Here is a 25036-nt window from a genome sequence, read left to right as displayed (position 1 = left end):
TGTGTGTGAGAGTGCGCATATGTTCTGCACAGAGTCCCAGGCTTATTGGAGCTCTTTCCTGGTCTCTAATGGGGTGTGGAGAGAACAGTTCTACATCTCCTCTCTGTAAAATGTGACTGAGGCAGACAGTGCATGTTGGCTAATGGCAGGTGAGAGATTGAAATGCTTCACAAAAAGGACAAAAGCAGGACACTCCGGTGCGCGCTAATGTCAGCTTTTAACATACACCGAACAAAAGACGGCCGGCAGGAGAAATGACACGGAAGGCAAGAACACAATGACGTCTAATGTGAACTGGCAGAACAGATTATTGTTAAGCAAGCGAGAGTTGGGGTGTAACTGAAGCTGTGGCGGATGCATTCTAGTGCGTGTGTGTTGCACATGCACACGTGGCTCGCCTCGGAGCTTTTTGTACGAGATGTGGAGTGGGTGGCTTTGCAGCAGGCTGCAAAATAACTCTGCATCAGCATCTTCTCTCTAGCGACCAATTAGCTTAGACATTCGAAAAAAAAAATGAAAAAAAAAATTCAAAATAACTTTTTCTCAATTTGCATCTTTTTCATTTGCTTATCTCTCATTCAACCGGCAGCACTTTCTCTGCCTCCTAGGCTTTCTTCGGCTCCGGTGATGTCACACCTGCAAGATAATTGGATAAACTCAATTCAAAGCTAAAAAAAAAGAAGCTCATGGATACCAAGACAGTGAAGCACCATTTAACTACTGCAGAAATGGGGGCATTGCTGAATACATTCAGGAAAAAAGAAACCTGATCCCTCTTGTGAATTGTGGGAATTAAAAAAGCATCATCATTATTTAATGAGCCAATTTATCATGACATTATTGTGAGGTTGCCTTTAAGAGCTCTATAGGATATTGTTTTCTTCTACTTATCTTATGTAACCCACGTCTTTCAAGTGTTTTAAGAACAGTGAAGGTATTCAAGCGTTTGTTGAATCTTTATATTGCGTATGTGCATGCGCTTATATGTAAAAGCGTGCACAAGCATCTACACTAAGTGGGAGTAATCCTCCTACCCTCCCAACCGTCAAGACTCTGCCATCTCTGTGGATCAATTCCCCCTGAATCCAGATGAATTATTAATGCCCACATTCTGTTTTTTACTGATGGGGAAATCATTTCAAATGGATTTTTTTTGAGCTCCCAATGAAATCATCAGTTGTTTAAAGGTGTCAATATTATTCCCAGATATTGCTCCGGTAGAGAGAAGCGCTGATCAGGATTCCTGACACAGTGACATGGTTGCTCTGACCTTGAGTCGGATACTTAACCCGGCACGCATCGATACATATTCATTGATGCCACTCACCCACATGCCAGCAGGCAGCCGTGTTTACACAGTGCATCTGGATTGCGGCGTTTTACATGCGGTAGCAGCGGCATACATTAGAAGACGCACATGGTTGTATCTTAAATTGCTGTTGTGAGCAAAACTAGAGCTTAAGGAGGGTTATGCTGCTTCCCCCCTTCAAGTTTCATTACGACTTAATTAAACTTTAAATTTAATTCTGCATCCTTAGAGGCTAAATGTAAGAGGATCCCCCGCGAATGCCCCTATAATTCTGCGGAAAAGTGACTTAAGAGACAAATGATATTGTTAGCTTAATGTCAAGGGTGGTGCCAAGGCTGCTCGGCGGCTGTGATTGACGGCTCTGTTTGTGCGAGACCTCAGCCAGAACAGGATGAATAGAGCACAGTTAGTGTTGCCAGCTGAGATCAATAGGCTACAGTCTCAGGTAAGCACTGTGGCTTCAACCCTTTGGGCATTTCCTGGAACGATGATAAATGCGAGGCGCTGGTTGGTTTGAAATGTGATATTTTTCATTTGTCACGTTATATCATGTCATATCAGTGATTATACAGGAAAAGAAATGAGGAACGGAGGCTACCGTGAGACGTTGTTCCATTATCTCGCCGAATAATGTTTTGCACAGCCTCAGTGGACCTTGATAACAGCGAGGCAATATCAACACCAGGATATTAGAAATCCACGTTAAAAGTTTTTTTGCGCTTCAATTCTTCTGGTGGAATATCAAAGTAAACCAGTCGGTGTCAGCAGTAAATTCCAGATTGTCCCCCAAGGTTTTATGTGTTTTGTGGAGACTTAATAAGATGCTACAGTAGGACACGCATTGCATGTGGAAAGGAGGGAAGAAAACCGAGGGGGATTCTCGTTGCAACATGACCGCCTGCCTGTTGGAGCAGTGAGCCAACCACACCGGCTCCCGGGGGACCTATCAGCATCTCCGGCGGACAACAAATGGCTCTACTGGCGGGTCCCCCTATAGCGACCGACCACAGAGGGAGAGGGGCTCTGGGAATGACCTGTAAACCAAACACATCACCACATTCAATCTGTTGCCTTATTAATCTAATCAACGGCTCATTGGATGCTCCTCAGAGACGGCCATCACGCCACGGCACGGAAACCAAAACAGACAATGGCAGTCTGGTCCATTGAAAACAGTTTGTAAGCATCACTTCCATTTCCAATTAAAGTGTAAAACAGTGATGTGAGGGATTAAAAAGTCACTCCGGTGAAAACATGTTTTATGAGATTAAAAATGGAAGGTGCTGGTTGTTTGCCAATATCCATCACCTCATATTTACCTCAACAGAAACAATGCAGCGGCGAGACCTTGAACAACTTCTCTCAGCTTAGTTTTTGATGAAGCACTAACTGAACACAAAGGACAAGTTTGACATCTGCAAGAATAATGATTTGAAACTTAAACTTCTTAAACTTAATTTAATCCACTTGTTTCTTTCAAAAGTAACTAAAGACTAGCAGTGAGAAACAGAACAAAAGAAGATAGCGTTATAGTTTTCCAGTAAACCCCAAATCTGTCTGACACACAACACGCACGTATACAACTCACATGTTAACACATACTGACACATGAATGACAAACCAAGCAGAAAGAAAGAAAGAAAGACAAAAATAACTGATAAATAAGGTGATATTAGCTATAGAGACCAAAACTGTTTTTATTCAAGGCATGTAAACATGTTTGCTCCTACTGTAAAGTTAGGCATTCTAACATGGGGAACTATGGGGATTGACTCACTTTTGGAGCCAGCCTCAAGTGGCCATTTGATGAACTGCAGTTTTTGGAAATTTCACGTTGGCTTCATTTCTCAGCACAGGAGGGGGCTGCTTGAGGTGAACGTTAGCATTCCTTGTTTTGTTTTGGGCAAGAACAATTCATCGTGACACTGTAAAAAAAAAAAAGACTTTCATTTCCAAATTGAAGGAACAAGATCCGAATGGGAGGATTTTAGCTGGGGTTTTTTTAGTTTTTTTTTAGTATGGGTGGATTTTAATCATTTAGTCTATAAAATGTTGGAAATAATGCCCATCACAATTTCTTAGAGCCCAAATTTGACATCTTCAAATAACTTGTTTTTTCTAATCAACAGTCCAAAGCCCAAAGATTCAATTTACTGTGACATAAAACTGTAAAAAACAGCAAATCCTCACATTTTGAGAACAGGAGACTAAATGTTTTAACATCTTTTCTTTCAAAAATTACTAATATTGTAATTGAGAGAATTTAGAGGCCGCGTCAAAGAAATGAAATTGTGAGTGTTTCTATGGGAACTGAGTTATAAGGTATTGCAAAAAATAAAAGTATCTTAATATACCAATTGTATACCAATTATAACAGTCAATTGGGAGAAAGATGCAAAGAAATAATAAAAAGGATATTGAAACACTTTATAGATATAGTGACAGTTTTATAAAAAATAACTTTTTATCATATTTGCTCAAATTTACCGACTTCAGCTTTAAACTGTTATTGTGCCGAAATTGGAATGAACCATTGAGAGGGAATGGAACAAAGAAGTAGTTGGCTGATATGTGACTACGAAGAGAAAGGGCTTGAAATCCAACTGAAAGGGGTGAACGATGAGTTGATAGCATTTTGATATGAGCGAGGCAAGCTGCATATCATGCTCAACTCCAAGTTCATACTTGCATTTTGGGTTTCTACAAGAACATGTTTACATGCTTTAATGGTCAAAACACTTTATTTTTCCAACCCTGTCTCCTACAAAATGATGTTCCAATACAAGTAAACTGCAATCTCAATTACGTTTCCAAGAAAAAAACAAAACACAACAAAAACACTTGGTTAGGTTTAGTAAAAAAAACATCATGGTTTGGCCGAAAATAACTATGTTTGTTATGTTATTAACCTACGGACGTAAATTAAAACACTTTTAGTAGTAATACTTGACTTTTAGTTTCACACAGGACACGAACAGCGGTCTCCTGCGTGGAAGTCTAGTGTTTGTTTGAACCATCCACTTCCCTTCACGGATTTCTGTGGACTATCATTACAAACTAGGGCTCTCGGTCAATTAAAACATTTAATCGTGATTAATCGCATGATTGTCCATAGTTAATCGTGATTAATCACAAATTAATTGCACATTTTTTATCTGTTCAAAATGTATCTTAAAAGGGAGATTTGCTTGCTTTATGCAAATGTATGTATATATTTATTATTGGAAATCAGTTAACACAAAACAATGACAAATATTATCCAGAAACCCTCACAGGTACTGAATTTAGCATAACACATATGCTCAAATCATAACATGGCAAACTGCAGCCCAACAGGCAACAACAGCTGTCAGTGTGTCAGTGTGATGATTTGACTATTACCCCTTTCACACCAAAGACTCAACCAGGGTTGAACCAGGGTTGGTTGTGTATATGAAAGGGTTAACCCTCGTTGATCGACTCGCCTTTGAGAGGGGTGAGAGGTCAGAGGTGGGTCAGACCAGGGTTGGACAAGGGTCGCCTGTCGCATCTGTTATAAAGTAACAAACCCAGTCCTGGTTCATTACATTATCAAGTAATTAGCAAACTAAATGAAATATAAACTCATTTTATTATGTTTGGATAAACTCTTATATTATCCAACAGTTGCCACATGTCCAGCTAAAAAACCTTAATAGCCCTACTGTATGTAGTAAATCTTTGCTGGGATAGTGGAGTGAGTGAAATATACATTTCAGTCTTCAGAAGTGTCCAATCCATTAAATGTGGCATATATTATCATATTAGATAACACAATGTAGTCTAATATATGATAAATGGGTACTAGATAGACAGAGGAAAGAACGTTCATGTTGACGAATAGATACTCTTAATCTTTTTGCATACATTACAGGTCCATACGTACAACATAGTTAAACATTTTTTTAAGCTAAAAATGCTGTGTGTACTATATTTTACACTGTATCCCAAAAACATGCATCATTCTGTGACATTTTATGTTTTTGCTCAAATTGAAGATGTCACTATCATCCCCTCTCTCTATAATCCTCCAGAGATGTAACCCCCCCGCCCATTTCTAACACCTGAGCTAATTGGTATGCATTGCTCCCAGGTGTGACCCTGGTCATATCTAAATTGTCCTGACCAGGGTTCAACCTGGGTTGACTGGCTTGGTTTGAATTGGCAAGAGGAGGGTTGGACCAGGGTAGGTTAACCCTGGTCCAACCCTGGTCATTGGTATGAAAGTGGTATATGACTTGCCCCCAAACTGCATGTGATTATCATAAAGTGGGCATGTCTGTAAAGGGGAGACTCGTGGGTACCCATAGAACCCATTTTGATTGAAATATCTTGAGGTCAGAGGTCACCCCTTTGAAAATGTCCATGCCAGTTTTTCCTTGCGTTAACTTTGACAGCCCTATTACAAACAGATTTTAGTGATACGTCAAAAACAAATGGAATCCATGAGAAAATAAATTTCCCTCGAAAAGTATTTCACAATCCAGGTTTGTTGTATGGGAACGTAATCTTTAGGAGACAGGACTGTATTTTTCTCATACTGCCTGTCTGAATATACCTGTATTCACCCTCTGTCTGAAACACCGTATTAGCACCTGAGTTTTTCATGATATGTCCCCTTTAAAATGGCAGGTAATTAGACTGGGCTACATACACTAGAATCCATAAGACAGGAAGATTCAAGGTAATAATGCATCCAGTAGGATGAGCAACGGATGGTTTCAGCCCAATAGTAAAATTGGAAGTTTTGGGAGTTTTCTGCAAACAAGGATTTGCAATTCTAAATATATGATGGCATTTTTATTTGTTTATTTGATCAGAATACAACACTATAACTGCCAAACTATACAGTGGCACTTGTTGTTTCCGTCGGCGTTCTCATGATCATATATTAAAATGAGGACACTAACTTTCTGTCAGCTCGCTCTAGCGTTCAGTAAATCCCTAAATTCACCAGCTGCTCTCACTGTTTTTATCCCACGACTAAATAATGGCTCTGGCTCAGGCTGTATTTACAGGATAATGAATGGGTGCAGCTCTCGCTTCGGCGTGCTCACACACAAAAACAGCCAACAGCCGACAGTCACATCCAGGCCAAGCTCAAACAAATATGGCAAACGCACACACACTTGTAATCATAGCCACACACCTCTGAAAGTAATGATCACAGTTTGCCTGTTTGTGTTCGCTGGGTTCATGTTTGTCTCATTTAGCAACTATTGTTGTGATGATAGGAACTGTATGTAAACACGGTCGAGAGCGGAACATACAGTCGGACGAGTTTGGATTAGGTGTACGAGCTGTTCGACGTCTGAAATTAAATAAAGTGACAACAAATTAAATGTTAGTTTGTTGTTATGAGACACTTAGTCCATTGTGATTTGTTTGCTCCAACTCATCGACTGTGTTTAGTTGTACCTAATTAAGCAGTTTGTTTAGTGAATAGTGTTCAAATTTTCCACAACAATTAGTTTTGTGACACCTGGAGGTAGATGTAAAATGTGTCTGATTTGAAATGGATTATGCCGTGAAAATATAAAACACAAGGGCTGTGCTTTGTATTTTAAATTTCTGCCAGTTTTTCTGCATTACAAAAATAGATTTTCATCCATTAATTATAAATGCAGTACATGTCTAAATTTGAAGAAAAAAAGCAATCAACAATCCTTAATCTCAATTTCACTCTCTGTCATTAACGGATAGCTTAAAAGCATCCTTCTAGTCACCTTAGACCAGAAGGATAACAAGCACATCAATATCTTGATGTAACAACTGATAGCACAGCGACTGAAGAAGAAACCAAGGAAGGAATATTTGGGAAAGAAGAAGAAGAGAAAGACAAAGAGCAAATGTATTGATTCCAAAAGGAACATTTCAGAATAGCATGCTGTATAAATAGAAATACTACCGTAAAGATCCAAGAAGATTAAGAATTCAGGAACACCTATTGGTAATACAGAGTTCCTACTGTAAAGCAACCGGATCTCATGGGAAGGCGTATAAATAGCACAACATTGTAAGGACATTCAGTGGGTCATGATGGCGCATTTTAGGCTTTTCGCGTGTCATTTAACACCATGTCGTTACCCAGGGGGGAAAGTAGATTGAAGTTGTTGCCATTACTACTAGGCTACCCCAACCTTCATCGCTTGACATTGTTCTCCTCCCACTCCCAGCCTCATGCATCCCTGAACACAATTCAATGCCTGTAGACTATGATGTAGAAAGATATTAAAAGCACTTGACATCATGTATAGTATCATTATTTAAATGGTGAAAGTGCTGCAGAATAATTTGTAGGCCTAAATGTTGACAAAACCTTTCATGTTTTGAATTGTTGCTCCAACTTGAATCACGTGAATTTTACCAGCCGGGAAGTCGTATTTCCGATTATTCCGACACCACATGAATGCCGCACAAATGCCCTATCTCACAATGTTAATGGAAGTGAAACAGCATTGCCACACGTGTCAACAAATCGAGCTGAGATTAGGGATATTTGATACACCATACAGTTGTAACGGCAGGGGATACATAGCTTACAGTAGTGCACAGACATAGATATAAAACTGTTTGTAACTGTATGTAAACTAAGTAAAATATGTACGTAAACCATAGAATATAAGAAGTGGACATAGTCACTGTGATGTCACCCATTGGTTTGTGAACTAAAGTTTTAAGTGACACGAGAGGGTGGAGCTAAGTACAACCAAACACTGAATAAGACATTTTTAGGTGATCAAAATGTTATTATTAACTTTGATGGACTGAATACACACTGTGAAAGGGTTAAAGTTATAAGACGAAAACACGGACAACTCCCAGACTGGAAAACGCTGTGGTAGTATCCTGTCAATCACAATGTAGCCACGCCCTAAAGCATTCCCTGCTTTATGGTCTGTTTTACTCTAAATGGGACTATATTTTACTAGAAGAAGAAGACTTCAAACTAGTGATTGAGACCATAAACTCATGTTTACAATGTTTACTGAGGTAATAAATCAAGTGAGAAGTAGGCTCATTTTCTCATAGACTTCTATACAATCAGACTTACTTTCTGCAACCAGAGGAGTCGCCCCCTGCTGGCTATTAGAAAGAATGCAAGTTGAAGGGACTTCTGTATTGGCTTCACCTTTCAGAACCGGTGTTTGCCGCCTGACTCTTCAACACTTTGAGACACGAACACCAGTCTTGCCCACCATAAAGACTTTCTCCGTTTTTCTTCTACGTCACTAGCTCTGAGCGTAGCATATTCACACAGATGCGTTTGCATCGCAGTCAGTATAGACTACAGGACATACACATGACAAGCAAAAAACAACAAAGGCGTTGTTATTGCCCACGAAATGACTTACAAATGAAATTACAGTGTCATTCATACGTTATTTGGTGAGACCGGGCTGTGTCAAAAAAACAATACCAACTAGCTTTTCACACAGTACAGCAACACAAAATATGAGTAGGATGTGTGACTACTTTATAAATTGCAAGGGCACAGCTGTACAGCCCAACCTGTAAATGTGTTTGATTTGAAATGATTTATGCAGTGAAAATATCACTGCAAGGTTACAACTAAGGACAGATGTATTCTTAACTAAGTGGTTCCCAATAACTTAACTTTTCTTAATTGATGTGAACGAAATGAATATGTAACAACCTGGGGATTTTTATTTTTCAGTCCTCTATTCATTTTTGTTGATATTAATTCATTTATTTATTTTTCTTGTTGTGATTTATTATCACTATTTACTTTGTTTATACTTCTCTTCTCTTCTCTTCTAATATAAGTATAAAAACACATGTTATTTTTTCCTCCCTGTACATGTATGTATTCTCTGGGCCTATGGACAAAAAAGATTACTCATTCCTACTTAATGTAACAATGTATGGACATTTCAGGGATGCCGAAGCTCACAGACTCCTCCTAAGGACTCTTGACCCTGTTGTGTCAAGTCAAAACATGTGATTGTGCTGTACGACTGTAACTGTTGAAAAGAAATAAAAAAGAAGTCAAAAAAACCCACAAGGGCTGTGCTTTGTATTTTAGATTACTGTGGGTTTTGCTGCATTACAAAATAGATTTTCATCCATTAATTAGTAATGCAGTACATGTCTAAATTTGAAAAAAAAGAAGCAGAAAATGATTGGAAAAATCTATTTCAGTCTCTCAGTCATTTTTTTCATGCTAAGTGAACAAATGGCATTAAAGCATCCGTCTAGTCACCTTAGAAACAAGCACATCAATGTCTTGATGTTACAACTGATAGCACAGCAACTGAAGAAGAAGACAAGGAAGGAACATCGAGGGAAGAAGAGAAAGACAAAGAGCAAATGTATTGATTCCAAAAAGAACATTTCAGAAGAGTATTGCTGTATAAATATAAATACTACCGTAAAGATTAGATAAGATGAAGAATTCAGGAACACCTATTGGCAATACAGAGTTCCTATTGTCAAGCAACCGGATCACATGGGAAGGCGTATAAATAGCACAACATTTTGAGGACATTCAGTGTGTCATGATGACGCATTTTAGTCTTTTCGTGGGTCATTTACACGCCATGGGCTTAACATAGCAATACAGCTTTTCGTGTGACATTTAACGCCACGCCGTTACCGCGAAACAGCCGCAATTCGGAATTCAGAACCCATCGGCTATTGGTGTGATGAAGGATAAGCCTCTTGGGGCAAGTCGCTATATTTCTGGGGCTTAGATGTAGCCAGCGGATATCCAGGACGAGACTTCCTCCTCCATGCACTGCTCATTGTTTAGAGTCCGATTAGCAACCTGAGAGACGACGTCTACGACCAGATTGTGTAACAAGTAGCCAGTGTACAAGATCATTTTAAACCAATATAAAGCTAAATCATCCTCAGACGTCAGCCGATGGATTTCAAGACTGCATTTCGGCTAATGCATTCCGCCTCTTTTGCTCTCCACACGGACTGTTTACATGCATTCAACCAAAGCCTGCTGATTGGTCAATGCTACTCGGACTACAAACGGAAACCAGAACGCTTCTGATACCAAAACCTTGTCCCGTTGCCTACAGATTCTACATGTGAATGCAGAGTCTGATTATAAAGATAAGATTTAGGCAACAAAACCACTTTGGTTTAGGAAAAACATCATGGTTGGGCTCAAAATAAGTTACTAAGCTAAGTAAAATACATACATAAACAAAGTAACATAAGTACGGACAACACGTCACTAACGTCACTAACGTAATTTCAAAATAACTCAACACTTTGGGACACGAACACCGGTCTTGGACACTCCCCTCCTGCCCACCATAAGCGGCCTTTCTTACATTTATTCTATGTCACTAGCTCTGAGCGTAGCATATTCACGCTGTGTGCATTGCAGTTAGTACAGACTACATGGACTATACATGACACACCAAAAGCAACAAAGGCATTGAGACTGCACGCAATTACAAATTACTGTCATTCATACGCCATTTGGTGGGACTATGTCAAGGATGTGTCAAGAAACAGCAATTCCACACAGTACATACAGTACAGCAACACACAATATGAGCAGGATGTGTAACTACTGTATATATTTCAAGGGCACAGCTGTACAACCCAACCTTATTCACTTTCTGCACATATGAACATCATTTTAACTTGTATAGTAACCAAGAGACATGATTCATAGAGATGCCTCAAATGTCAAATTGATTTATGAGATATCTAGAAGAAAGATTAAAGGATAAGTCTGGTGATCTTATTTTTCTTATTGTCACCAAATCCCACGAAAAGACCAAAACCAGCAATGAATTGATAAGTAGTATCACCAATGTCTGATATTCCTTATTCTTGTGCCTTAAAAACACATCAATGGACATTCACATGTTGCTTACTTATAATGAACAAGGGCACTGTAGTTTATTTTGACTCAATCCTTATTAACTTTCCTGTTGCTACAAATATTCTCTGCATGTTTGTGTATTAATCCACAGCTGAAAACAGTCCCCAAGAAATGCACTATTCACTCCTGTTTGAATAATGTATGTTAAAAAATATAGTGCCCAGCTGTTTTAGGAAATGACAGCCTTTTTTAAAAGATGTAACCAGACATTTCTGACCTGTTTTCATAGATTTACCTCTTCAGTGGGAATCAGCTGCCACAGACCGCCTAGGGAGCTCTGGATGTATTGAGAGACGGACTAACACGTTGTTTGTTTAGGTCCTTTCATGGGTTGACATTCTATAAAACATAGAATAACACCACCCATATCCCTTTAAAAAGGATTAGGAAGTCATCGCTCTCTATCATAGCCCTTCTGTACTTTGTGTGGGTTCTGCACATTTCTGAAGACGAGAGACGGACAAAGGGTCAGCGGCGTCACCCATAGGGTCACTGTCCTGTCCAACGGGCCAATAATGCATGTGACAAATGTCAGCGTACCTGGTGTTACTGTGAACCTGTATAGATTTATTGATTCCTCCTCTTTTTGTTTCCGTTTGGTTCACAGAAGCTCTCACTCAAGTTTTATGTCCACGGTGAGTCATAAATATTTCCTGGAGTCAGCAGCATCCCTCCATTTTTTACACCGTCTCTCACCTCTTCCTTTTGTGTGACTGGCCTCTTCTTCTCTTTGACTGGATTTGTTTTGTCCCCCTTGTTTCAGCCCGGGCTAATCTCCCTCATCGGCACAGCTTTGGCCTGCTCTTTCGCCCTCCCGCTCTAGGAAAGACTGTTTGTAGTAAAGATTGTAATCTAACTGCTAATCTTTATGGCTTTCTCCAGGGCAGGGCGCTGAGCACCGCTGAATGATTTGCCGGAGATGTAGAAACTCTCTGGAGTCTTAGAAGTTCTCTTTTGCGAGCTAGCTGAGTTTGAAGGGAGTTTGCACACGCATTCGAGTGCGCCAGCTGTCACTGCCGGAGTTGTCAAATCGGGAGCCAAAAGGTGTGTCAGGTTGTATTTGTTTAATGATGATGCTCATTACTTATAACTCCTCACAGTGTTCCGTTTTCCTTACCGTGCAGTGAGCCAATTATTCAAAAAAGCTGAGGAAGATGTGAGTGTGTGAAATCATCCCCTTACTCTTCCTCTTCCTGGCTAGCAAAGCAACATATATCTGTCATAATGAGGAGCATGCAGTGCTTTACCACCAAGCTGCCTCTCATCGCAAACATAACACACAAAGAGATTTACTAATGCGGGCTGTTAACACAGCCAGTTTTATACACGGCCTGGTTTATACAGCAGTACAGCAAGCAGTCCCCGGACAGCATGCATTATACACATCTAATTAAGTCTTCACATGTCTATAATAAACCACATTATACCTTTGGGGGCTAGAGGGCAGGTCAGGAGCTGGCACTGAGTTTGTGTGAGACAGCCAGTTGTCAGTGTGATTGTGTGTGTGCGCGCACGTGTGTGTTTGTGGAATCAAGCCTATGATAGCTATTTAACTTTCACTAATTAACCCAGAATAAATCAGGGCAGCACAGTAAATATTTGTCGCCGGGGAGGGAGTTAAGAGGACGGAGACGCTCTCTGTAGTGCCATCCTGGCCCGTCGGATGACGTGAAAGGACTGCGTGTGTGGAAGGGGGGACAGGGGAGGGGGATTGTGCGTTTGAGTGAAAGATGCACAGAGAGGGGGGACAGATTGAGACACAGAGAAGGGAGATGGAGAGCGGGCAAGGCTGAGGAGGGCAGCCAGCCAGCTGTTGGGATAGTTTGATTGGCCTGTGGAGAGCCGCCTCTGTCTTTTCATGGCACCAGTAAAGTGCATTGCTCCCAGTGGCAGGTGGCGGCTGCCCATCGCCTGCCTCCCTCGGGGGACGGCGGAGGCAAAGATCGCCTGACGCTGTGCTCTTTTTTTATTAAACACCTTCATGGTCTGTGGCTCCGTAGCTACCGACAAGAAAACAGAGAGGCATTTCACACAGAATACTTAATCAGCACATAAAAAGTGGAAAACAATTTTTAATGGTACGGCTTCAGTGTGCTTTGCTTTTCTCTCACATCAAAGGCTCGGAAGACTTGATGCTACAAATCAGAGGCGCTTCGAAACAGCCCACACAGATTTACACAGGTCGCTTCAGACGGGGCATAAAAGTGCGCCCGTACTTGCCTGTCCTTCACGAAGCCGAGTTTGGCAGTTGGACGGATAAGGGTACAGTAAACCGAGGGAAAAGAACAGGCCTGTAAGTGCTCTGAGTGCTTTTCCCCAAGCAGCTTGACAGCCAGGTCTCGGTGACCGTGTTTGTGACAATCAGGCTACCTCGCATCATCAGTTGGTTTAGTTGTTGCCATGGCAACGTACAGTAACTCCCGCATAGGTGCCAGCCTCGGCTCCGTCTGAGCTGATAGTCCTGATGTTTGCTCTTTGCAGTGCCAGAAAACTGTATTTCCACATTGCTAGCCGTGCAAGGTAGAGCAAACTCCATTTTTCTATCCGTCTCTGTCTCTTTTTTTCTCCTCTGTCTCTCTCTCTGTCTCCAGAGGGGTGTAATTCAATTCTCTGAATGCGCTTTAGGGAGGAGGAGTGTGAAGACTCATTTAAGCCTCCCTAACACTTGTGATTTTTTGTACCAAATGTTACTTTGGCTTTGAGTCCTGGACGTCTCACATTTATTTTTTTCCCTGCGTTTGCATAGTTAATTCCAATATTCTGAAGATCATTTTTCTTGGAATCAGAGATGGGACTCAAAAGCAAAGAGAAAGTACAAACTCAGTTCTGTTTTGAAATTAGCAAAAAGGAAATTTATTGCTGGAACAAATTTGTCTAAATTGTCCCATCTGTCCCAAAAAGGTTTCTTTTTATCAATAGTTTTAAATGATAAACAATAGTGTTTTTTAGTATTTAGATTGTAACTTAACATCCGTTTACACACAAATGTGTCTAGAAACCTAGATTTAAGAATATTTAGAAGAAAATGTATAATAAATGAATGGTAGTTGCCGTATCAGGCTATTATACGGAGAAAATGAGTGTGTGGTTCATTTCTTAAACGATTCTCTTTGTCATTCAAATTCATCCCATTGTACAACCTCAGCACCATGAAGGCAGAGCGAAGAATCAAAAGTTGTCCGGTGAATTACTCAAAGGTGAGACAGGCTGATGGGACAAAAGCTTTGAAAGGTGTATTGTAACACCGCTGCTCCTCAGAAAGGTTATCTCCCTCGCCTGTCCTTGAGCATTTTTCAAGCAAGTCAGCGGACATTTCTCACAAGTCCATTCCAGCAGATATACGTTTTATATATATATCTAGCGAGTGGGCGAGCTTTTACCAAATGGCCGTCCATATGTAATTAGGATTATAGTCACATTCAAATGGAGTGCTTACTTGGCTCGGCGTTGCGAGCTGTGGCGGCGAGAGCTTTTCTGCTCGTGGATATGAGCTGGCAAGAAGGGCAGGATGTGGCTTTGGCAAGAAGGGCACCGTGTCACTCGCGACCTCTCGGCGGGGCTTTGCTGTGAGGAGGGGACGCGGTGACACGCGTCACGCTCCGACAAGTCCCGCTCCGACACTGTAATAATACCCAATTATAACGTGGACTAATTGGAATGGCGCTTTGTTTTTCTTTTCTGTTATTTCGGAAAGCTGACAGCAACAACTCATGGCAGGATCGATGGCGGATTACGAGGCTCATGGAGCTGCATAGAGAGGAGGGCTCAGACTGAGGCATGCAGCTCTCATTAAAACCCGGGCCTGATCTCAACCAAGCCCTGGGAAAGGAGGGGTGAGAAAGGCAAGAGAAAACCAGAGGAGGGAAGAACATACAGGGGAGAAGAAACAGGAAATCTAAAGGAGAGGAAAAAACACAGAGAAAAGTTTACTGTCCCCTATGGACATGGCCTCTGCTGGACTCTTATAAATGGGTATTGTTCCCCATGAAGCACACAGCGACTGTTTACAGTTCCCCATAAAGGAGGGCTTTATTCCTGCTCAGGGATGCATTGTGACAAGATAATTTGAATAGCCGAGGTCTTACCACAAAGCTATAAACATTTACGGGCAGTTGACATGGAGAATAAAGAATGAGCCATGTAACCTCTGCAGGATGCCGCCTGACTCCTGATGACACAAACCTACGCTCAGTCGACTGCTACCGTCAAGACGCCGAGAGATGGAGCGAGGAAAAGATTGGAGGTCGGGGAGAGGCGGAGGGAGAATGCAAACAAGTTCATAAACAGAAGCAAAAAAGAGAAACATAGGTGGAGAGAGAGAGTGATAGCTAAAGAGAGAGTGATAGCTAAAGAGAGGCGACGCGGGTCTTTTGATGTCCCCCTTTGATTCGTTCCATAATGAAATGGCGGTGTCTTGTTTTTATGTTTTATCACAGGAGTCGACCACCGGAGCAGACCCACGGGAGCAGCCAGACATGAGGCTGAATTCGATTAGACAGTAATCGGAGATGGACAGGCGCTGGTGCTGTCAGTGTCAGCGAGCCGAAGGGGACTTCATAAGCAAACTATCGCCACGACTTTCCATTTCGTGCCGTTCATCGTTAACTGTGTTTGTAGTCCACGTTTCAGGCTGGGTTTGCTTTAAATTCTCACCACCATTCCTCTGGAGCGCACGCAGTAATAATATCAGGTGATAAGAGAGGAGTCATTAATGAATTACCTCCCAGCCTGATCTCAGAGCTGCATGTGCCGTCTCCTCTGGCAAACTAGCAAAGCTCTCTTGTTCGTTGCATTTTTCCTTTTCCACATCTACACACAATTCTTCTTCCTCCCTGTGTATCTCCTTTCTCTCTCTCTTGCTACACAGAGCCGTTGTTTTCCTCCCTCCTCGCTTGGCATTCTGTTCATTCTCCAAGATGTTTCCAGCGTAACCAATGATTAACAATTATGCCAGTGCATCTAATTAATGCCGGCTAATTATGAGGTTGAGATGCTGACAGGGAACGAGGGGGGGGGGAGGAGATTGCAGCATCAGAAATAATCAGGAGAAGAAGAAGAGGTTGCAGGATGAAAATAAAGACTACGAGAGAGAGAAAGGGAGAAGATTGGAAGTGAGTGTCTTAATTGGCATGCTCAGTTTTTGTCTCACACCCTGAGCTTATTGCGTAAAAATACGGATAACTTGTGCATAAAATTATAGATGGTACTCATCTAATTTGTAGGCCATGTGGATCACATTTCAGAAAAAAAAAGGAAAAGAAAAACAGGATGTCTTTTTTTTCCCCTTTTGTACTGGATGTTCAAACCACACAGGGTCCCTGGAGTGGCGAGCGAAACTCAAGCCATAATTATGTCCATAAAATGCCCACAGATTTTTAATCTTAAACTAATTTGCTGTTCATTTGTCAGCAACTGGTGAACACAAAACACCCTGCAGGAGACACGCACACCAAGACCTTTAATACACATATATAAATCACGTGAACTAATGATTGCACTCTCTTCATTTACTCAATTTTTTCCTTTACAATCCTCTGAAGCAGCGCACCAGCGGACCTCGGCCCACTTCCCCACCTCGAGCAATACTTCATCGGGAAAATAGCCGAGGAAAAAAAACGACCTCTCTCCACGGCTCATAATGAGGCTGCATGGAGCATTCATTAGCATAGTCAGTGTCTGCAGCCCTACGGTACGTCGGAGCTTTATGTTCAATGACGTTTTTATTCCTACAACCATTCTGTAAGGGCTCCATAATAATGTCCAAAGAAGAAAACACATCATATATTAAAAGGAACATGATTTTTTTTTTTCTGCTTCCTATTCAAATGAGCACATCTAAAGAGCGCGAAGGCAGAGGAACAAAAGGGTTTGGGGAATTACCCAGAGAGTAGTAATTATATTCAGAGGAGCTTGTGATTTAGGGTTTGTTGTTTTTGTCTTCCTGTGCAGAGCAGAGGCAGGAGGACTGAACGGCTCAGAGCGGTGACACGGGTCCTCCCCGGTCTTCCGAAGTGCATTAAACTTAATGATTGACAATGATTGAAACCACACGGAGCCCGAGGCAAATTACCGGGGCAGAGGCTCAGTTCTGCGGATCCGCTGTCGCTCTGCTTTTACAACCCGTGTGAAGGTTTTTTGATATTTGTTTTGTCATACAAATGTAGCGCACGGTGCAAGACATAGAGGTGCTTTTACACCCTGTAAGGCGGGCTTGTAGCACCCGATGATTGCTGAGAGGCTGAGCTAACACGGTGGCCTCATCAAACACAGACCAGCAGCAGGGAGAGCCGGGGCCAATAAGCCCGACTCGGGTGATGTTTGTCAATATGATGTGGAGCACAAGAGGGTTATGTTTAGCACTGTCAAAGCAGCCATTTGTGTTTGACATGTTGGATTCAATAGTGCCTCTGCCAGGCAGAACTCAACCTGAGCGGATTCCCATCTATTTTCCAAGTCTTCACCCTTTTACTGTCAAGGTAGGGAGCATTAAGTTTGATGTCAAAACTCAAATAGCAAATCAATAGCGCTGCATTTTTACTCCAGAAGTTGCATCTTAGTCAATAATACACATCATTTATCCGCTCTTCTATCTTTTACCAGCGTCATTAGCCTTACATTCATTCCTAACCTTGTTAACATCCCAAAAAAAACAAAACAAAATAATACACCGCTTCCATCATAGCAAAATAACAGACATATTTCTTTTAGTGCGTGTCAAGATCACGTCAGAAAAATAAAAATAAAAAAATTCAAGGATTGCACGGCGCTTTCTTTCTAAAGCTGTCTTCACTTAAAAGGCCATTAAGTTGTAGCGAGCTGTGAATGGTGCACATTTAAATGTGAGCAGGAACGCTATTAAACCCTTCCTTTTCATAAATGACATTTTTGTTAACCGCAGCTTAAGAATGATTTCTTTTTGAGTTGTCGGGAGCTTTGGGCATTTAGTTGCCGGCTTCTGACAGAACTAAATGTCCAGTTAATTAGTATCCAGCGTGTGCTGGGGTTGTCTGCGAAATAGGAAATAACGTCAGCTGAGTCTGCTTTTCAAATTCATGTTGGCGAATGCCTTTAGGGGGGGAGCCAGAAGCAGTTGTCAGAGGACAATAGATGAAAAATTCCTCTAATATCATACCTCTTCTAAAGCATTACATTACAGCTGCCGTGGCAAAGGGGGGTCTCTGGCAATTCGGCTTCCTGTGAGACAAACATTTTTATCTTAGGCAATAAGTAGCAATAGCTCCTATCATGCAGGTAAAGTGCATTTCATTCATTGTAGCCCTGTATGATGTAATAGGCATATCCAGTGTAGTAAACATTAGAGGGGAATAGCTCACTGAATACTGTTATGAAAGGCAATAGGGCTGCAATAACATAAATCAATGGCAGACAACAGCCCAAAGCTTATGCAATGTTCTACTAAATTAGGCATGTAACAATTACAGTGGTGCATTTTTTTCTTTCTCTCACGTGTGACCTTTGATTATGGTCGGGGTAGAGTACCTCATGCATGGCAGCTGTGATTACTGCAGGTATAGTGCAAGGTTTGAAATTTACGAGCCAAATGTGTGTGTGATTTTGTGTGCGCATGCATACATTTATGAGGTAGATTTGGAGGGAGTTTGTGTAGGGGAGGGGGGGGCGGATTAGTGTTGTGTTACCTGGTGTCATTAAGTCGGCGGCCTACACAAATAATTTCATGGGTATTTGCTGTTTACAATCTCCTGTTCTGTGCGGACCTAAACTGCAGCGCGAATTGCAGACGTACCTCATATTCCCCTCCAAATGTAGCCTGAGGGAGCCGGCTATTCTTCTCCCAAAGCCTTAAATAATGTGCTCTATAACATTTTTCATGTAGTGACCCTCTTTTCGAGGCGGCGTGTTGAATATTTTAATACGGCGAGATCTTAAACCCTCTTTACGGCGCTCTCCCTTCCCGCGTATCGCTCCCCAGCTCCGGCTAAAATCGCAAAAACAGTAGTGTATCAAAACAAAAGGAATTGTCTTTAATCCCTCCCGCCTGGCGTTTACAAGGGGTCGTTCTGGCTACATTTGAAGACTTGATGCAAAATGATGAGCTAAGTAAAGTACCTTCTGAGGGGAACCCTCGGTAATTGACCTTGCTGTCTTGAGCCTAGTCAGCAAGTAATAAAGAATGGTTAAATGTTAAGGCAGAAACTAAAGTGCTTGAAGGGCTACACGTACTCTGCATTAACGAAATAATGGCCCGGCTTATTTCATATTCCGTGTGAAACCAAGGTCGCCATTTTCTGTTGTTTAATAGGCATGTGAGGGTGCGACGCTCTGATTTGAACAAGTCTGCGTATGTTTGTGTGTGTGTGTGAGAGGGAAAGAGACAGGAAAGTGTGTGTATGTGTGTGTGTGTGTGTGCTCATGGGTGCATATCTAAGTATCTGGGAGGCTTTTTCATGGCCGGGGAGAAAATGAATATTGAAATGATTACCAGTTGATTAACGATGCGGCTTAACAGGTATATGAGGTTTCTGATTTAACAATGCAGATATATCAGCTCAATGATTAAAACTAAAATTAGAAATGCCTTGACAGGGCACCTGAATGATTTAAATGAAAGTCTGGTTTGGGGTTAACGTAGCAGGTTGGTGTCACGGGCAAAGATAAAGATCAGCTGCAGTCTAAACTGTTTTTATACTTAAAGCTTCAGTAGGCAGAATATTTTTAGCATCATTGGGCAAAACTTCCATAATAACCTTTCAGCATATTGTAATTCAAGTGTTCTGAGAGAAAATTAGACTCCTACACCTCCTCTCAGAGGCTCTGATTGGCTGTTTTAATCCAGTCTGTGAAATCTGCAGATGCTGTTAGGAGCATCGGAGGACACCAGAGGACACAGACGCACCGGATTGTTTTCAGATTACCTGTCTCATACACTACTGTCAGGATATAGTGACCGTTTTATAAAAATACCTTTTTTTAAATCCTATTTGCTCCAATTCTACCCACTGCTGCTTTAAACTTAAACCATAAGGATGTCAGTGTATTTATAATCTCCTCATTTAAACTCTCCTTGCTAACACATAAATATGACAGGCTATAAAAGGGGATGAATGGGAGTGTATGGACTTTTATTCCACCAGTGAATTTAACAGCAGATTGTATGAATCAGCTTTGGATTCATTTAGACTCAAATCAAATTGTTTCGAATGGAGCAATTTGAGCTCTTAGCATCCAGCTGTCAAAACTCCTCAGCGAGTCCCTTTGGCCAGCCGTGACAGAGACGGAGCATGTGATTGGCCTAATTGAGATGACATTTCCTCCGTTACTATGGAGAAGGTCACCTCAGTGTCAGTGTGAGTAGGTGCTGATGTCGCTGCCTCTTTTCCTCGTCCCACTGTACAAACATCCATCTGAAGCTATTAAATCGCGTTGGCCCGCCCTCCTACTCATTATCGTCTATTAAAGCCCAGCGCCACGGAGGGAGCTTTTCTATGTAAAGGCCGAAGAGCTCGCTACCTGCAAGTGTTAATGCTGTCAGTGACCATGGAGCAAGCATGAGAGGCGGGATCCCTCGGGGAAACACATGGAAACCTGCACTGACGCTGCAAAGTGTTTTGCTTTATGTTTGCAGCAATCTCCCAGGACTTGAGCAGGGGGAATACAGATGATGAGGCTGGAATCAGTAAATACAGATTTTAACTACTCCTGCCAGGGAGGTAGACGCACCAGTTGCATACAAATAACTCACGGCCAGGGGTTTGGCTTGTTAAAGGGTTGGTTCATCCAAATTACAAACAATTCAAGGGACTTCTGCCACTGTTCAAATACAAAAATATAACATTTGACAAACTAAACGGCAACATTTCTTTTTCTTTTGAAGAAAGTCATAATAATGAAAACTGCTCAGAGCGAGTTACTGGGTCATTGGAAAGAAATGTTTCTACAAACATATCCAGATGTAATTAAAATTAAGACTGCTGTGAGCTTAAAACTCCCATGCAACCATACTGAGCCATTATTATTTTACCACATGAATCACATTACTTTAGGAGTGTGCATATCTTCCTTCAGTTTGACTTAATTCATAGAATTCTCATGACTTGTCATATATTTCCAATAACAATATGGCTCGCTGTGGCTCATTGGCCATGGTTGTAATTTAATGCATAATAATCTTTAATTTCAACTGTTGCTGGCATTGAATTAGTGACATGGTGTCCTACATTGTAAGACCATAAGGTGAGATCCTTATTATTTATTTATATGTGTGTTTATACAGTATATACATACATACTGTATATATATATATACATACATACTGTATATATAAATAACTAAGAGAGCAATCAAAATCTACTGGAAAGACTTGATGCACAGACGACTGTCATTACACTGCGACTTTAAGGACTGTGTTGACACCATCTATACCCAGCTATTTGTTATATTAGTGTATATAGCAAATATAGCTATTTGCCGACCATTTTTACACCACCGTATATTTGAACATATAGCTATATTAGGAAACTAGGACGCATCTAGGACTGTATCGGTTTATGACGGGCGTATCGATTGTTGACCGATTCCCCTCAAAATTTGAGTCTGATTCATAGTTTTGTATCGATGTAGCTGTATCTAAGACTATTGTATCGATTTCCGTTACATAGCGGTTAATCTTTACACCCCTACGTTACTATCAAACATGCAACAACACAAAATGTTTATTACATTCACACCTCTAAAGTATCCCGGTGACCCAAAAGAAAAGAAAACAAAATTGTACCTTTTATAATTCAGGTTGTGGTACCACAACGTTGGCGTGCTTGTTGGAGCTCATTTGAAATCCTCAAGGACAATATTGTCTGTACTCACTGCTCCTTGGAAGTCAGCAAACTGTTACAGTAACAGTCTTTCCAAACTCCAAACTGGCATCCCTCCATTGGCTCCCTGTAAAATTCAGAATCAACTTTAAGATCTTGCTAATTACATTTAAGGCACTGAATGACCTCGCCCCCAGTTACATTTCTGATCTCCTCGTTCCATTTTTCGACCTGTCGAACACTTTGATCCTCTAATCTCTGCCTTTTATCCATCCCCTGCTCAAACTGCAAAACAAAAGGTGATCGGGCCTTTTCTGTGTTAGCCCCAACCCTCTGCAATCACCTTCCCCAATCTATTAGAGTTGCTGAATCTCTGGACTGTTTTAAGCTGCCTCTAAAAACCCATCTCTATAGGCAAGCCTTTCTATAGGCCTCATCCACATGTCTGTTTCTGTTTGATCTGTTTCTCATTGTTTCTGTGTGTCATATTGTAATTTTCCCTTGTTTTCATCATTGTTTGATGTTTCATTTGTGTGTGAAGCACTTTGTAACGGTGTGTTTTAAAAGGTGCTATATAAATAAAGCTTTACTTATTTACTTACTTACTCTGTCCAGCGGTGAGCTGTGCGATGAAGAAACCCAGAGACCCTTCCTGAGGCTCTGCCCGTGTGCAAAACACAGCTTTCTCTGGCATGCTGTCCTGAGCATCTCCACTGCAGCACCACGTGTGTAAGTGAGATTCACAAACACTAATGAACTTCTATCTTTTAACTATAAATGTTCATATCATGACATTTCTCAGTGTCCATACTGGCCGTATACTCACTCAGAAACTGTTTCGTTTCTCTCCTCCCAGCTAGTGAGAATGCAAGCCTTATCTAATTAGCAACAGGTTCACACCTGGCTATACGGCACCAGTTTAGCAGAATTACTGACTGAAAACAACTCCAAAACACGGCTTACTCTCCCGTTTTAACAAGTTACACACTGATATAAACCTCCCGGCTCTTAATTAACTGTTGTTCATTAAAGCTAACAGCGTATATAGAACTTGCAATATGGTTTAACTAACTATCTCACCTGCTCCTCGCGCTCTCAAGTCAGTCTTTCCACTATTTATAGCCCCGCCCCGTCTCCCATACTCACCTGAGAGGTTCAAGGGCTACTCAAAACAAAGGACATTTCAACATCTTACCAAATTTTACATTTCTCCATAGTGTTGCAAAAGTTATTATATGTACAATACATCTGTTGATGTAACCCACCCAAAATCTTCATCAACATTATCATCATAATCATAATTATCATAATGTGATATGTAGTTTAATTTTACAAGCTCACTTGAATTTAAGTTTGGAAGAAAAGTGTTGAATTGATTTATGAGTTTTCTATTTCACTGCCTAATCAGACACAGATAGACCAGGCTAAGACACTTTGTTTTGCTTGAGTCATTTGTTTTCAACATTTTGCAGCAGTTGGCAAACGCTTGGTGGTAATGACCTCTAGGTGGCAGATGCACAGCGCGGTGTGTTTACATTTCGCTGCTCGCTGTAGAGGGAGAAGACGAGAAGTTAGCTCTCTGTAAGAAAAGGAACATAAGATCAGACCTGGGGATGTTACAACGTGGTGTCTGAAAACTGTATTCTGTTGAAACAGCCCGGACATTGAGAGAGGTGTCTGGTGTGAAGGAGGAGAGGAGCCCTTCCACTCTACATAGACTCCTAAAGCCAGGAGCGACCGTGGCTGGTGGATTGCACATCTGGATTCTGGACTCCAGGCCTGAGCAGGACTTGGCTTTCATTCCTACTATTACACCAGTAAGATCTTTCCATCATTTGGGATTGGGAAGACCATCTCTAAAATGACTTTTGGACTAAACTAAAATAAGGACTGTAGTAAACTGTAGTAACTAAATGAAGAGACTAAAGCTGCAGCAAAACTTCAACATTTTCTGGCCAGATTTTTTATTTTTATTTTATTTATTCATTTGTTATTATTTTTCATTCTGAGTTAATGTGGGGGTTGATTGTGGAAATTTTCAATAATATTGGTACAGAAAAAGAATTATTGTGTGTCTGTGTATTATTTCTCTGAGTGAAGTCAATCATTATCTTCAGCCAAAGACCAATTAAATATTCAATGTAAATACATTGTCTTTATCCTCGAACCAGGATATCACTTTAGGATTAACTGTGGTAATCCCAGACCTTGAGATTTATTTTTTTAGTTATTGTTAGAGGCATATTTAGACTTGGTTACATTTACATATTTAAAATATGCTTATTCACATTCTTATTGAGAGTTGGAGTATAAAATCGATAACAATACCTCTCAATATCTGTCCGTTATGTAGGCTATGAAGCTACAGTCAGGCAATGGTTAGCTTAGTTTAATACCAAATCTGGGAGGAGGGGGAAACAGCCAATGTAATTAAAGTAATCATCCGCCTTCCAGCACCTGCTAAACTGACTCACTGTATCAACATGGCATATCTCATTTCTTTTAATCCCTACACAAACAGAAAAGTAAAAATTAAAAACAAAACTCAGAGCTACTGAAACTGTCTACATGATACACATCACTAATAAGAAACTATTTTTTAGCGCTTTGAAATTTTCTTTCAGATTTCGATCATATCTTACAGTTTTCCTCTGGATGGAGTTTGGTCATCTGTCGATTAAAAACGGACCATCACAGTCAATATTTTTCTTTTTTCTGATTTGCATTAAGTGACCTATTAACTTGAAAACAAAGTGCAATATTGACTTTAAAGCCCAGTAGTTAAAGGGTTGATTCACCCGTTACCAAAAAAAATTGTGTCCACCCCTTGTGGTGTTTAGCCATACAGATATTTTTTTTTGTTTTATGCAGCCTTCTAAGTTTTTTGATATCTATTTCATACCCATAGTGCAAGCCAGCCCCTTCTCCTTCCCCAGGGTGTCAAATACCGCCGCTTTATCATGGCCGTCGGCGTGTGACACTGCCGCACAAGGCACTGTGTAGCGTCGGTATGAGACGCTCAGGGAAAGTGGTGACGTAGTTTAA

The 25036-nt window shown here is 41.0% G+C and overlaps 1 long non-coding RNA gene across 3 annotated transcripts; it reads right to left on the bottom strand.

Annotated features, from left to right (window-relative positions):
- Window positions 1-2986: 2986 nt before the first annotated feature.
- Window positions 2987-23136, bottom strand: LOC141774805 (uncharacterized). Of its 3 annotated transcripts, none has more exons than XR_012595470.1 (3): window positions 23072-23136; window positions 22044-22118; window positions 2987-3234 (listed from the first exon to the last, which is right to left on the bottom strand). It is a non-coding gene; the product is annotated as an uncharacterized LOC141774805 (long non-coding RNA). The 3 variants fall into 3 exon arrangements; XR_012595468.1 differs by lacking the exon at window positions 23072-23136 and adding an exon at window positions 22594-23063; XR_012595469.1 differs by lacking the exon at window positions 23072-23136 and adding an exon at window positions 22598-23063.
- Between the last annotated feature and the right edge of the window lie 1900 nt (window positions 23137-25036).

This window comes from Sebastes fasciatus, chromosome 10 (genome assembly GCF_043250625.1).
Source record: "Sebastes fasciatus isolate fSebFas1 chromosome 10, fSebFas1.pri, whole genome shotgun sequence".
NCBI classification, from domain to species: domain Eukaryota; kingdom Metazoa; phylum Chordata; class Actinopteri; order Perciformes; family Sebastidae; genus Sebastes; species Sebastes fasciatus.
Note: the sequence above shows the minus strand (reverse complement) of the source record. Positions and strands in the feature narration are given on the sequence as shown.